This window comes from Salmo trutta, chromosome 18, assembly GCF_901001165.1.
Source record: "Salmo trutta chromosome 18, fSalTru1.1, whole genome shotgun sequence".
Lineage (NCBI taxonomy): Eukaryota > Metazoa > Chordata > Actinopteri > Salmoniformes > Salmonidae > Salmo > Salmo trutta.
The window spans coordinates 49,403,986-49,417,455 of NC_042974.1; the positions used below are offsets into that span (position 1 = coordinate 49,403,986).

Sequence of the window (13,470 nt, forward strand, 5' to 3'; positions counted from 1 at the left end):
CTCCTGATGAATAATGCAATGCAGGAAAATCATTTTCTGATCTGGTTTGAGCTCAGCTACTTGATCTTGTATCCTTTTCAAAAGGCCAACGTTTTTTCCTGTCAAGTTTGGGCACCTATCAGTGGTCACGCTGGATAACTTTTTATAACTCAGTCCCAGCTTTGCCAAACACTTATTAACCTCCTCCAACTAATATTTCCCTGTGGTTGTGCTCTTCATTGACTGCACTGAAGCTCCATTGTAATTTCAAAGTCTGGGGTTATGCCTCGCAAGAATATCAACAACTGCGCCGTGTCACGTGCATCACTGCTCACATCCAGGGACAAGGTGAAATCCTTTACCTTGTCTTTCAACTGTTGTTCCATATTCTCTGCGATGTCTTCAACACGCCGTGTCACTGTTCGTCTTGACAGGGAAACATTTTCAAAACAGCTCTTTCTTGTCAGGGCAACGTATTGCTGCAGAGTCAATTAAACATTCTTTAATGAATTTGCCCTCAGCGAAAGGCTGAGTTGTTGAGCAATTTTGTGGGACAGTAAGTACATAGCTAGCTCTCGCAATTCCGTCATTTGCTGAATGCAGTTTTGTGAAAAGTCCTTGCTGCTTTTGCAACTGAGAAAGCAACTCTTTCGATGCACTTGCCCTCTGCTCAGAAGACAGATTCCTATATTTCTCTGCATGCTTTGTCTGGAAGTGTTGGGACAAGTTGTAGTCTTCAAGACAGCGATGCTCTCTTTGCACACTAAGCACACAGCTTTCCCTGATACCTCAAAGAAATATTTCGATGCACACTCTTGCTGGAACACCCTACATTCACTGTCTACTTTCCGTTTCCTTGAAAAACGAATTTTTGCACAATTTCTAGCTAGCTACTATTTGTAACTGTAACGCATGTGTCAGCCTGTCAGTCACTGTCTGTCCTCGTGCAGTTATTTATACGTGCCTTCAAAATAAATGTCCCACAAGCGGTGGGAGTTAAATCATTACACAAAGGCAAGTATTCATTGGGCTTTTCATTTAAATAACAAAAACATTTTTCAAAACTTTACTAATCCCAAATTATTTATGTGATTTGAGCATGATTCCGCGGGCTGTATTGAGTGAGGCCTTTGCCCAGGCCTGCACTAAACACATACTAAATTATGTCTGAGTGTTGGAGCATGCCCCTGGTTACCCGTAAAGAAAAATAAAAATAAAATGGTGCTGTCTGGTTTGCTTAATATAAGGAATATGAAACAATTTATATGTTTACTTCTAATACTTACAGTTGAAGTCGGAAGTTCACATACACTTAGGTTGGAGTCATTAAAACTCGTTTTTCAACCACTCCACAAATTTCTTGTTAACTTCTTTGGGAACGAGGGCAGTATTGAGTAGCTAGGATTAGAGGTCGACCGACTATGATTTTTCAACGCCGATACCGATTATTGGAGGACCAAAAAAGGCCGATACCGATATCGGCCAATTTTTTTTATTTATTTGTAATAATGACAGTTACAACAATACTGAATGAACACTTATTTTAATATATCAATAAAATCAAAAAATGAAACATGTTCAATTTGGTTTAAATTATGAAAAAACAAAGTGTTGGAGAAGAAAGTAAAAGTGCAATATGAGCCATGTAAGAAAGTTAACGTTTAAGTTCCTTGCTCAGAACATGAGAACATATGAAAGCTGGTGGTTCCTTTTAACATGAGTCTTCCATATTCTCAGGTAAGATGTTTTAGGTTGTAGTTATTATAGCAATTATAGGACTATTTCTCTCTATACGATTTGTATTTCATATACCTTTGACTATTGGATGTTCTTATAGGCACTTTAGTATTGCCAGTGTAACAGTATAGCTTCCGTCCCTCTCCTCGCTCCTACCTGGGCTCGAACCAGGAACACATTGACAACAGCCACCCTCGAAGCAGCGTTACCCATGTAGAGCAAGGGGAACAACTACTCCAAGTCTCAGAGCGAGTGACGTTTGAAACGCTATTAGCGCGCACCCGCTAACTAGCTAGCCATTTCACATCGGTTACACCAGCCTAATCTTGGGAGTTGATAGGCTTGAAGTCATAAACAGCGCAATGCATTGCGAAGAGCTGCTGGCAAAATGCACGAAAGTGCTGTTTGAATGAATGCTTACGAGCCTGCTGGTGCCTACCACCGCTCAGTCAGACTGCTCTATCAAATCATAGACTTAACCTCTCTGGGGTATGTGGGACACACTATTCAACAGCCAGTGAAATAGCAGGGCGCCAAATTCAAAACAACAAAAATCTCATAATTCAAATTTCTCAAACAAATTACAAAAAGGCTTTACGGCGAAAGCATAACATTAGATTATGTTAGGACAGCGCCGAGACAAGAAAAACCACACAGCCATTTTCCAAGCAAGGAGAGGCATCACAAAAAACAGAAATACAGCTAAAATGAATCACTAATGGCACTTCATCAGATGGCACTCATAGGACTTCATGTTACACAATACATGTATGTTTTGCTCGATAAAGTTCATATTTATATCCAAAAAACCCATTTTACATTGGCGTGTAATGTTCAGAAATGTTTTGCCTCCCAAAACTTCCGGTGAATGAGCACATCAATTTACAGAAATACTCATCATAAACGTTGATAAAATATACAACTGTTATTCAAAGAATTATAGATACACTTCTCCTTAATGCAACCGCTGTGTCAGATTTCCAAAAAGCTTTACGGCGAAAACAAATTTTGCAATAATCTGAGTACAGCGCTCAGATATCAAAACAAGCCATACCGATACCCGCCATTTAAGTCAACAGAAATGACAAATTACATTATAAATATTCACTTACCTTTGATGATCTTCATCAGAATGCACTCACAGGAATCCCATTTCCCCCAAAAATGTTTGTTTTGTTCGATAGTCCATCATTTATGTCCAAATACCTCCTTTTTGTTTGCGCGTTTAGTCCACTACTCCAAATGCAGGAAGCGCACGCAAAATGTCACGACGAAAAGTCAAAAAACTTTATATTTACGTTCATAGAAACATGTCAAACGATGTATAGCATCTATCTTTAGGATGTTTTTATCATAAATCTTCAGCAATATTCCAACCGGACAATTCCAATGTCTTCAAAAAAGAAAAGGAACGCAGCTAACCACCACGTGAGTGCGCGCCACTGAGCTCATGTCATTTTCTCACTCATCTACTTCCAGGAGCTCTTATTCTCTCCCTATTCACAGTAGAAGCATGAAACAACGTTCTAAAGACTGTTGACATCTAGTGGAAGCCTTAGGAAGTGCAACATGAATCCTAAGTCACTGTCTACTGTATAGGCAATCACTTGAAAAACTACAAACCTCAGATTTCCACACTTCCTGGTTGGATTTTTCTCAGGTTTTTGCCTGAGTTTTCTATCCAAATCTACTAATAATATGCATATCCTAACTTCTGAGCCTGAGCAGCAGACAGTTTACTACGGGCACGCCTTTCATCCGGACGTCAAAATACTGCCCCCTACCTTAGAGAAGTTAATTATAACATAATAACACACAGAAATATGAGCCTTAGGTAATTAATATGGTCAAATCCAGAAACTATCATCTCGAAAACAAAACGTTTATTCTTTCAGTGAAATACGGAACCGTTCCGTATTTTATCTAACGGGTGGCATCCCGAAGTCTAAATATTCCTGTTACATTGCACAACATTCAATGTTATGTCATAATTACGTAAAATTCTGGCAAATTAGTTCGCAACGAGCCAGGCGGCCCAAACTGTTGCATATACCCTGACTCTGCGTGCAATGAACGCAAGAGAAGTGACACAATTTCACCTGGTTAATATTGCCTGCTAACCTGGATTTCTTTTAGCTAAATATGTAGGTTTAAAAAGATATACTTGTGTATTGATTTTAAGAAAGACATTGATGTTTATGGTTAGGTACACGTTGGAGCAATGACAGTCCTTTTTCGCGAATGCGCACCGCATCGATTATATGCAACGCAGGACAGGCTAGATAAACTAGTAATATCATCAACCATGTGTAGTTAACTTGTTATTATGATTGTTTTTTATAAGATAAGTTTAATGCTAGCTAGCAACTTACCTTGGCCTCTTACTGCATTTGCGTAACAGGCAGGCTCCTTGTGGAGTGCAATGTAAAGCAGGTGGTTAGAGCATTGGACTAGTTAACCTTAAGGTTGCAAGATTGAATCCCCGAGCTGACAAGGTAAAAATCTGTCGTTCTGCCCCTGAACAAGGCAGTTAACACACCGTTCCTAGGCAGTCACTGAAAATAAGAATGTGTTCTTAACTGACTTGCCTAGTTAAATAAAAGGTGTAAAAATATATATATATAAAAAAAAATATATATATATATAAAAAAAATAATAATAACAATAAATAAAAAATAAAAAATAATAATAATAAATATAAAATAAATAAAAATCGGCAAATCGGTGTCCAAAAATAACGATTGTTATGAAAACTTGAAATCAGCCCTAATTAAATCGGCCATTCCGATTAAATTGGCCAACCTCTAGCTTGGATGAATAAGGTGCCCGGAGGAAACTGCCTGCTACTCAGGCCCAGAAGCTAGAATATGCATATAATTAGTAGATTTGGATAGAAAACACTCTAAAGTTTCCAAAACTCTTCAAATAATGTCTGTGAGTATAACATAACTCATATGGCAGGCAAAAACCTGAGAAAAATACAACCAGGAAGTGGGAAATCTGAGGTATGTAGTTTTTTTAAGTGATTGCCTATCCAATATACTGTGTCTATGGGGTCAGATTGCACTTCCTAAGGCTTCCACTAGATGTCAACAGTCTTTAGAACATTGTTTCATGCTTCTATTGTGAAAGGGGAGCGAATAAGAGCTGTTTCAACCAGGGGTCTGGTTGAAAGCCTTTAGTTGTTGATCGCGCGTGATTTCCGTTCCCTTTCCTTTCTAAAGACAAAAGAATTGTCAGGTTGGAATATTATTGAAGGTTTATGATAAAAAAAACATCCTAAAGATTGATTGTATACATCGTTTGACATGTTTCTACTAACTATAATGGAACTTTGACTTTTCGTCTGGACTTTGTGAGCGTGCCTTGTGCATTTGGATTACTGGACTAAATGCACAAACAAAAAGTAGGTATTTGGACATAAAGATTAACTTTATCGAACAAAACAAACATTTATTGTCTAACATGGAGACCTGGGAGTGCCATCAGATGAAGATCATCAAAGTTAAGTGATTAATTTTTACGCTATTTCTGACTTTTGTGACACCTCTCCTTGGTTGGAAAATGGCTGTATGGTTTTCTGTGGCTAGGCACTGACCTAACATAATCGCATGGTGTGCTTTTCCCGTAAAGCCTTTTTGAAATCAGACACTGTGGCTGGATTAACAAGAAGTTTATCTTTAAAATGGTGTATAATACTTGTATGTTTGAGGAATTTTAATTATGAGATATCTGTTGTTTGAATTTGGCGCCCTGCAATTTCACTGGCTGTTGGCGAGTTGGGACCATATCCCAGAGAGGTTTTAACAAATTATAGTTTTGGCAAGTCGGTTAGGACATCTACTTTGTGCATGACACAAGTATTTTTCCAACAATTGTTTACAGATTATTTCACTGTATCACAATTCCAGTGGGTCAGAAGTTTACATACACTAACTTATACACTATGTTAAAACAGCTTGGAAAAGACCAGAAAATAATGTTATGGCTTTAGATGCTTCTGATTGGCGAATTTACATCATTTGAGTCAATTGGAGGTGTACCTGTGGATGTATTTCAAGGCCTACCTTCAAACTCAGTGCCTCTTTGCTTGACATCATGGGAAAATCAAAAGAAATAAGCCAAGACCTCTGATTCATCCTTGGGAGCAATTTCCAAATGCCTGAAGGTACCACGTTCATCTGTACAAACAATAGTATGCGAGTATAAACACCATGGGACCCCGCAGCTGTCATACCGCTCAGGAAGGAGACGCGTTCTGTCTCCTAGAGATGAACGTACTTTGGTGCAAAAAGTGCAAGTCAATCCCAGAACAACAGCAAAGGACCTTGTGAAGATGCTGGAGGAAACAGATACAAAAGTATCTATATCCACAGTAAAATGAGTCCTATATTGACATAACCCGAAAGGCCACTCAGCAAGGATGAAGCCACTGTGCCAAAACCACCATTAAACAGCCAGACTACTGTTTGCAAATGCGCATGGGGACAAAGATCGTACTTTTTGGAGAAAATGTCCTTTGGTCTGATGAAACAAAAATAGAATTGTTTGGCCATAATGACCATGGTTATGTTTGGAGGAAAAAAGGGGAGGCTTGCAAGCCGAAGAACACCATCCAACCATGAAGCACGGGGGTGGCAGCATCATGTTGTGGGGGTGCTTTGCTGCAGGAGGGACTGGTGCACTTCACAAAATAGATGGCATCATGAGGAAATTATGTGGATATATTGAAGCAACATCTCAAGACATCAGTCAGGAAGTTAAAGCTTGGTCGCAAATGGGTCTTCCAAATGGACAATGACCCCAAGCATACTTCCAAAGTTGTGGCAAAATGGCTTAAGGACAACAAAGTCAAGGTATTGGAGTGGCCATCACAAAGCCCTGACCTCAATCCTAGAGAAAATTTGTGGGCAGAACTGAAAAAGCGTGTGTTCCGAGCAAGGAGGCCTACAAATCTGACTCAGTTACACCAGCTCTGTCAGGAGGAATGGGTCAAAATTCACCCAACTTATTGTGGGAAACTTGTGGAAGGCTACCCGAAACGTTTGACCCAAGTTAAACAATTTAAAGGCAATGCTACCAAATACTAATTGAGTGAATGTAAACTTCTGACCCACTGGGAATGTAATGAAAGAAATAAAAACTGAAATAAATCATTCTCTCTACTATTATTCTGACATTTCACATTCTTAAAATAAAGTGGTGGTCCTAACTGACCTAAGACAGGGAATTTTTACTAGGATTAAATGTCAGGAATTGTGAAAAACTGTATTTTAATGTATTTGGCTAAGGTGTATATAAACTTCTGACTTCAACTGTAAGTATATTTGAGCAATTACATTTACTTTTGATACTTAAGTATATTTAAATTACTAAAGTAGTATTTTACTGTGTGACTCACTTTTACTTGAGTAAAAGTAAAGATACTTTAATAGAAAATGACTCAAGTATGACAATTGGGTACTTTTTCCACCACAACTTTTCTCCATCCTTTTCTCAGTGTAGCCAGCCTACTTTTCTTGGTGAAATGCAAGATAAACTTTATGCAAAACATTAGGAAACGTAGCTGTTTACATTATTGCTATGATAAACATTAGAAATATGATGGCCATGCCTAGGTTTTTGAAAAAACATATCTTGCTTTTTCATTGTAAGCTCATTTACTTGTGTGGCTGACAGTCAAATACTGTTGCACTTCTGTTGTCATCTGATGACAATGAAGCTATTTTCTGCCGAATGTGTTGCACTAATGTATATTCTGTGAAGGAAAACTATATATGCATGTGCCTGATCACTTTGCGGCAAAAAAAACACTTGACTTTCAATGTAAAACGCAACCCGTCAATACACAGCTGGACTCACCTGCTCCCGCTTTCTCCATTGTACTATTTACAAACAAACACTTGACTGGCTCAACTGTTCTGGAGAACTAAGGTAAGCTTCATACTGTAAAATAATAAGACCGGTGAAATGAAAAATGCAATCTGTTTTATCTCCTAACATATTGCACAATTTGACTGCAGGTATTTACTTAAATTGTTAAATATCCAAATGTAAGGAAAAACGTCAAAAAAAATTGTTTCAACGATATTGAAAAACCATCCCATGGCTATTTCCAAATACCCCAGTATACCGCCCAAGCCTACTAGGCTGGCCACTCAACTACAGTACATTTTGAATGCACCAAACAGCAATGCTGCATTCAACCGCACCAGTAATCCATGCAGTACTAAAAAAATGAAAAACATGTTTAAATGTTACACAGGGCTCGACATGAAAATTGTTGGACAAGGGAATTATAGATTTAAGTTGTCAGGAAAAAAATTATTATGTACACAATATCAAACAATTGGGCTGCTCCAGATGCAATGTTTTGCTCACTGTCCCCTCAATTTCTGCAGAGCCCATGAGCGTTTAATTATTGTAGGCCTGCATTGACAGGTACGAGCAGTCTTTCAATCATGCAGTTGCGAGTTGAGTTTGAGATCAAAGCAAGCCGCATTTGCTGATCATTTCCATTGAGTCACTTGCAAATGTTAGTTATTTGCCCAGTTAAAGCAATGAAAATCCTGGAAATGTAATGGTGTGTGTATCACCTGCGTGTGTGCCAGTGGGCAGTTGCGGGGGGGTAGCCAATTCAAAACATTGTGTCGCTTGCCTGTACTTTTTATTATGAACACATTTTTATTATGAACGCTTGGATGGTTATCTCGCTAGTTAACCATTTAGCATACATTAATGTATCATTGTTATGTCCAATGTCCTAAAATAACTTCACACAGGCACTTGTGTATAACCGCAAATGACTAACACTCATTTGATACGGGTGCCTTCTATTGTCAATACCAGTCATAATAATGGTTATTTTGTGAAGTGGTTATTTGCATAACTTTTCATTCACCTTTTAAGCCATTATGTTACAGACCATTTTTTATTTTTGGACAAGCGACTTGAGCTTTTGGACAAAAATAAATAAAATCTGTCCTACTTGTCTGAAGGACAAGAGGCAAAAAAGCCCTGTTACAACAACCTAAAGCTACCTTTTTTGTTATTTGAAGTAATTAAATACTTTGATCAGGGTCGCAGCATATTACGCACATCTGCAAGCATAGGAGCAAAGACTGGACAAATATTACTTATCTTTTGCTTTAATATGTTAAAATGCTAAATGCTAGTACATAGTGGGCATTATAAAAAGGGACATATGTTTTCTAATAAAACAATGGCCAGTTTGGGTCCCCCGCAAATTTGTTGTGGTTTTTAATATGGCCCGTGTGCTGATCGAGTTTGGCACCCCTGTGCTAGTGAATCTATTTATGTAGCTAGATATTTATTAAGCAAGCTAAAAACCCAGACTCAACTTAGCTAGCTAGCTGCTAGGAGGATGTCATGTCATTGGAGGAGTGGGTGAGTGACTTAATTTCCCCCCCTCATATCATTTTTGGGTGGCTACAGCTAGAGATGCAGGTGTCATTTGGTTAGCTAGCAAGAAATGTGAATCGCTTTGCTAGCTCGCTAGCTAGCTAGGCTGAACTTGTTATCCACAGTTAGCGTATCTCCTAGTTATCAATCAAATGTATTTGGCATTGATCAAATGGGCAGGTAGGCAGGCAAGTTCCCATTCAGTTGTCAAAATGTGGGTTGAGACAAGCATGCATTGGCAGTCAAACTGCAGAAGGACGAGCAGGCTACTATTCCCCATTGTTTATCTAGCTGAAACAGTTTAAGAGGGTTTATCTAATGTTCCCTATTTTGATTTTTAGCTCATCTCGCTCTGGCTAGCATTAGTCGTTGATCTTGTTGATGGGCATAGGCAACTGCGGGAGAGAGCCTACCTTTTCATGGTTGTTTTGATCAATAGGACTGAAGTTCCCAAAATGTAACAAGACTCCCGTGGTATACATTTGTAGAAATCCATTGTGTATTTTGTGGCTTAGGGCAAACGTTTTCTAATGATCTAACATCACGCTGTTGCTAATGCCTGTAAAAACACAGTCAATTTCAAAGTAAATTTATGGCAGGCCCGTGTGGAAAATTGCTTATTTTTATATAGGCTTACTGTAGTTCTGATTGGCTATGGCACATCTGTCTGTGTTGACTCAGGTCCTGGACAAGACAGATGTTTTTATTTACTGCAGTGTATTAAAACATCCAAACGCACGGCCGCTTTCCCACTATATTGCAAACTAATTTTCACAAATGCCTTACTATATTCCCAAACGTTCTATGAATTTATGAAAAAAAAATGTGTTATTCTTCCTGGGGGTGTATATGAACATATTTTAATAAGACTTCATGTTTGTGCTATTTTGTTTGTTTTTTTGCGCTGTTTGTAACATATTTTGTACATAATGTTGCTGCTACTGTCTCTTATGACTGAAAATAGCTTCTGGACATCAGAACTGGGATTACTCACCATGAACCTTTAACGAGTCCGACGAGAAAGATATACTGCTCTCCAGGGAACAGGCATAGATCCCCGTCATTTGCGTGAAGATAAGACGGAGGAAAAGAGGACGCAGATCGGGCTGCCTTTTGAGAATCGGTAGGCGTGCAAGTAAACTCCCACGGCCATCAATTCTACTTGCTAACATGCAATCATTGGAAAATAAAGTTGATGACCGACGATTATGAGTATCCTAGCAACGGGAGATTAAGAACTGTAAAATCTTATGTTTCACCGAGTCGTGGCTGAATGACAACGCGGATAATATAGAGCTGGAGGAATTTTCAATGCACCAGGAAAACAGAGAAGCTACGTCTGGTAAGACGAGGGGTGGGGGTGTGTGTCTTTTTGTCAATAACAGCTGGTGCCACGATGTCTAATATTAAAAAAGTCTTGAGGTAGAGTATCTTATGATAAACTGTAGACCACACTATCTACCAAGAGAGTTCTCATCTATATTATTCGTAGCCGTCTACCTACCACCACAGACCGATGCTGGCACTAAGACCGCACTCAACAAACTCTATGAGGCCATAAGCAAATAAGAAAAAGCTCACCCAGAAGTGGCGCTCCTAGTGGCCGGGGAATTTAACGCAGGCAAACTTAAATCAGTTTTACCAACTTTTTACCAGCATGTCACATGTGCAACCAGAGGAAAGAAAAACTCTAGACCACCTTTACTCCACACACAGAGATGCAAAAAAAGCGCTCCCCAGCCCTCCATTTGGCAAATCTGGCCATAATTACATCCTCTAGATTCCTGCTTACAAGCAAAAACTAAAGCAGGAAGTACCAGAGACTCGCTCAATACAGAAGTGGTCAGATGACGCGGATGCTACGCTACAGGACTGTTTTGCTAGCACTGGAAAATGTTCCGGGACTCATCCAATGGCATTGAGTATAATACCACCTCAGTCATCGGCTTCATCAATAAGTGCAACGATGACATCGTCCCCACAGTGACCGTACGTACATATCCCAACCAGAAGCCATGGATTACAGGCAACATCCGCATCAAGCTAAAGGCTAGAGCTGCCGCTTTCAAGGAGCGGAACACTAATCCGGACGCCTATAAGAAATCCTGCTATGCCCTCAGACGAACCATCAAACAAGCAAAGCGTCAATACAGGATTAAGCTTGAATCCTACTACACCGGCTCTGGTGCTCGTCGGATGTGACAAGGCTTGAAAACTATTACGGACTACAAAGGGAAACCCAGACATGAGCTGACCAGTAACGTGAGCCTACCAGACGAACTAAATGCCTTTTATGATCGCTTCGAGGCAAAAAACACTGAAGCATGCACGAGAGCACCAGCTGTTCTGGATGACTGTGTGATAACGCACTCGATAGCTGATGTGAGCAAGACCTTTAAACAGGTCAACATTCACAAAGCTGAGTGGCCAGATAGATTACCAGGACGTGTACTCAAAGCATGCGCGGACCAACTGGCAAGTGCTTCACCTGACATTTTCAACCTCTCCCTGACTGAGTCTGTACTTATTTGGCTTCTACCCCCAGGCCATAAGACTGCTGAACAATTACTCAAAAGAATTCTCCCCCTTTCGCGTTCTTCATTGCTGCGACTTGCTTGCTAGTTGAGATTTCTGCTCTTCATTCCATTGTCAGTTTAACCTACGTCTCACTGATCTTAGTAGCAGAAAGAATTTTAGTCTGCAGTTTTCAGTTTGGCTATTTGTTTCATGTGTAAGTGGCAGTTCTAGCTTGTATGGCGCCCTGGGCGAACCCCGCCTTCAGCACCCGCCCCGCCCATGTCGCCAGTACCTAAATCCGCTACTGATTTGTATTAGTCTATAAATACATCTCTTTGCCAAAATTCGTCATCTCTGCCATGTCTTATTCGACTAGTATTTTTGAAAGTGTAAGGATAATAATTCAGCCATTTATTGCTTGCCAACATTTTACTCCCTCTGTTTAATATAACACACATTCATTCATTATTAATTTCGGTTGCCTATCCTGACGTGAAACTTGTTCTATATTAAGTATTTGACTCTGATGTGTGCCACAGAAAGTATTTGACTCTAGCCACAAAATTAAGGGAATTAGAAGGGGGAGGGGAATTCTGGCAAGGGGGGGATTTTTCACGGTAAGGTCTACATTGTATTCCGCGCATGCGACATACAGTTTGATTTGTTGCCAAAACGCTTTCAGTTCCACGTTAATATTAGCATGTTCGAATCAAAAAACAATGTAATTCAATCTCCCCCAGATAGCATACTCTAAAATGTCATGCCCAAATAGTATCTTCAAACCAAGAACTCGAAAGTGTAACCAAAGATTTGTATAACTCATTCTGTCTGTGGTGTAACGTTAACGTTTAGGTATTTCTTTGACAACTAGCAAATTCACATAACTTTGAGTCCGACGATATCTAGCAAAGTAGCTAACAATAGCTAACTTCCTAGCTTGTGAACACAAATCGTACCATAACGATACTTAGCAACTTGACAAAAAGGTATGAGTGCTAACGTTGGCTAGCTACTCTAGCTAAACAAAGCAATTTAGCTAGTATATTCCGACTGAGTGTGTCGACAATTTCAAACAGATCCAGTACTGTCATCCAGCCAGTTACTTTTATAAAGCGTGTACTAAAACTGTATGGCTTTAAAAAAAACACTTCGCTACTTACAATCTTGAGACTTTCCGCGGGTGTAATTTTATGACAGAAGGCATGCTGGGAAATAGAAGACGTACGAACCTGTCATTGGTTGGTCTGAAATATACAGTAATATACATTATTAGCTAGCTAGATTTGTGGGTCTTTTAATAAGATCACGATAGAGCATTTATCAGAACAATAGCTTTTGAATCCATAGCCTACCCCTCTGGATATAATCTCCTCTCCTCATTCTAGCTTTCACTTATCTGATGTCCCTAGACACCTCCTGACAAGCTGTTTTGTGTTTCAACTAATATCTCTGCTAAGCAATTCATTTTTTTGTTGATAAAACAGTGAGGATGACAAGAGTGACGGACACATATTATTTGGGTATGATGATGCTGCTGAATAAAAACATGTTCCGTAATGCTTCTGACGAACCAGGGCCCTTGAGAAGTAAGAATAGGCCTGCATGTTAATTTTGTTAAAAATGTATTTGGTTGGCACGTCTCAAAGGCATACTATGAAAGGCTGGTGAGGCTGGGTGATGGAGTTGATTGTTCTAAGTTATCCATGCAACACTGGCATCTGGAATCACAATACCTGCCTGACTATCATTCTAATTCATCATTCTTTTGGATATGAATGCACTCATTTGCATAAATAGTTGCCACATTTGTGCTCA

At 39.4% G+C, this 13,470-nt stretch overlaps 1 protein-coding gene across 3 annotated transcripts in view; it reads right to left on the bottom strand.

The window, feature by feature from the left end:
* The window catches only part of mcph1 (microcephalin 1), a 49,070-nt gene extending 36,181 nt beyond the window's left edge, over positions 1–12,889 (bottom strand). The window contains exon 1 of one of the 3 annotated variants that reach the window (XM_029698892.1): positions 12,816–12,886. The gene's annotated coding sequence lies outside the window, so the exon portion shown is untranslated. Of the gene's footprint in view, positions 1–10,132; positions 10,154–12,815 lie in introns of those variants that run through there. The other 2 variants (XM_029698894.1, XM_029698895.1) reach the window with 2 other exon arrangements.
* Between the last annotated feature and the right edge of the window lie 581 nt (positions 12,890–13,470).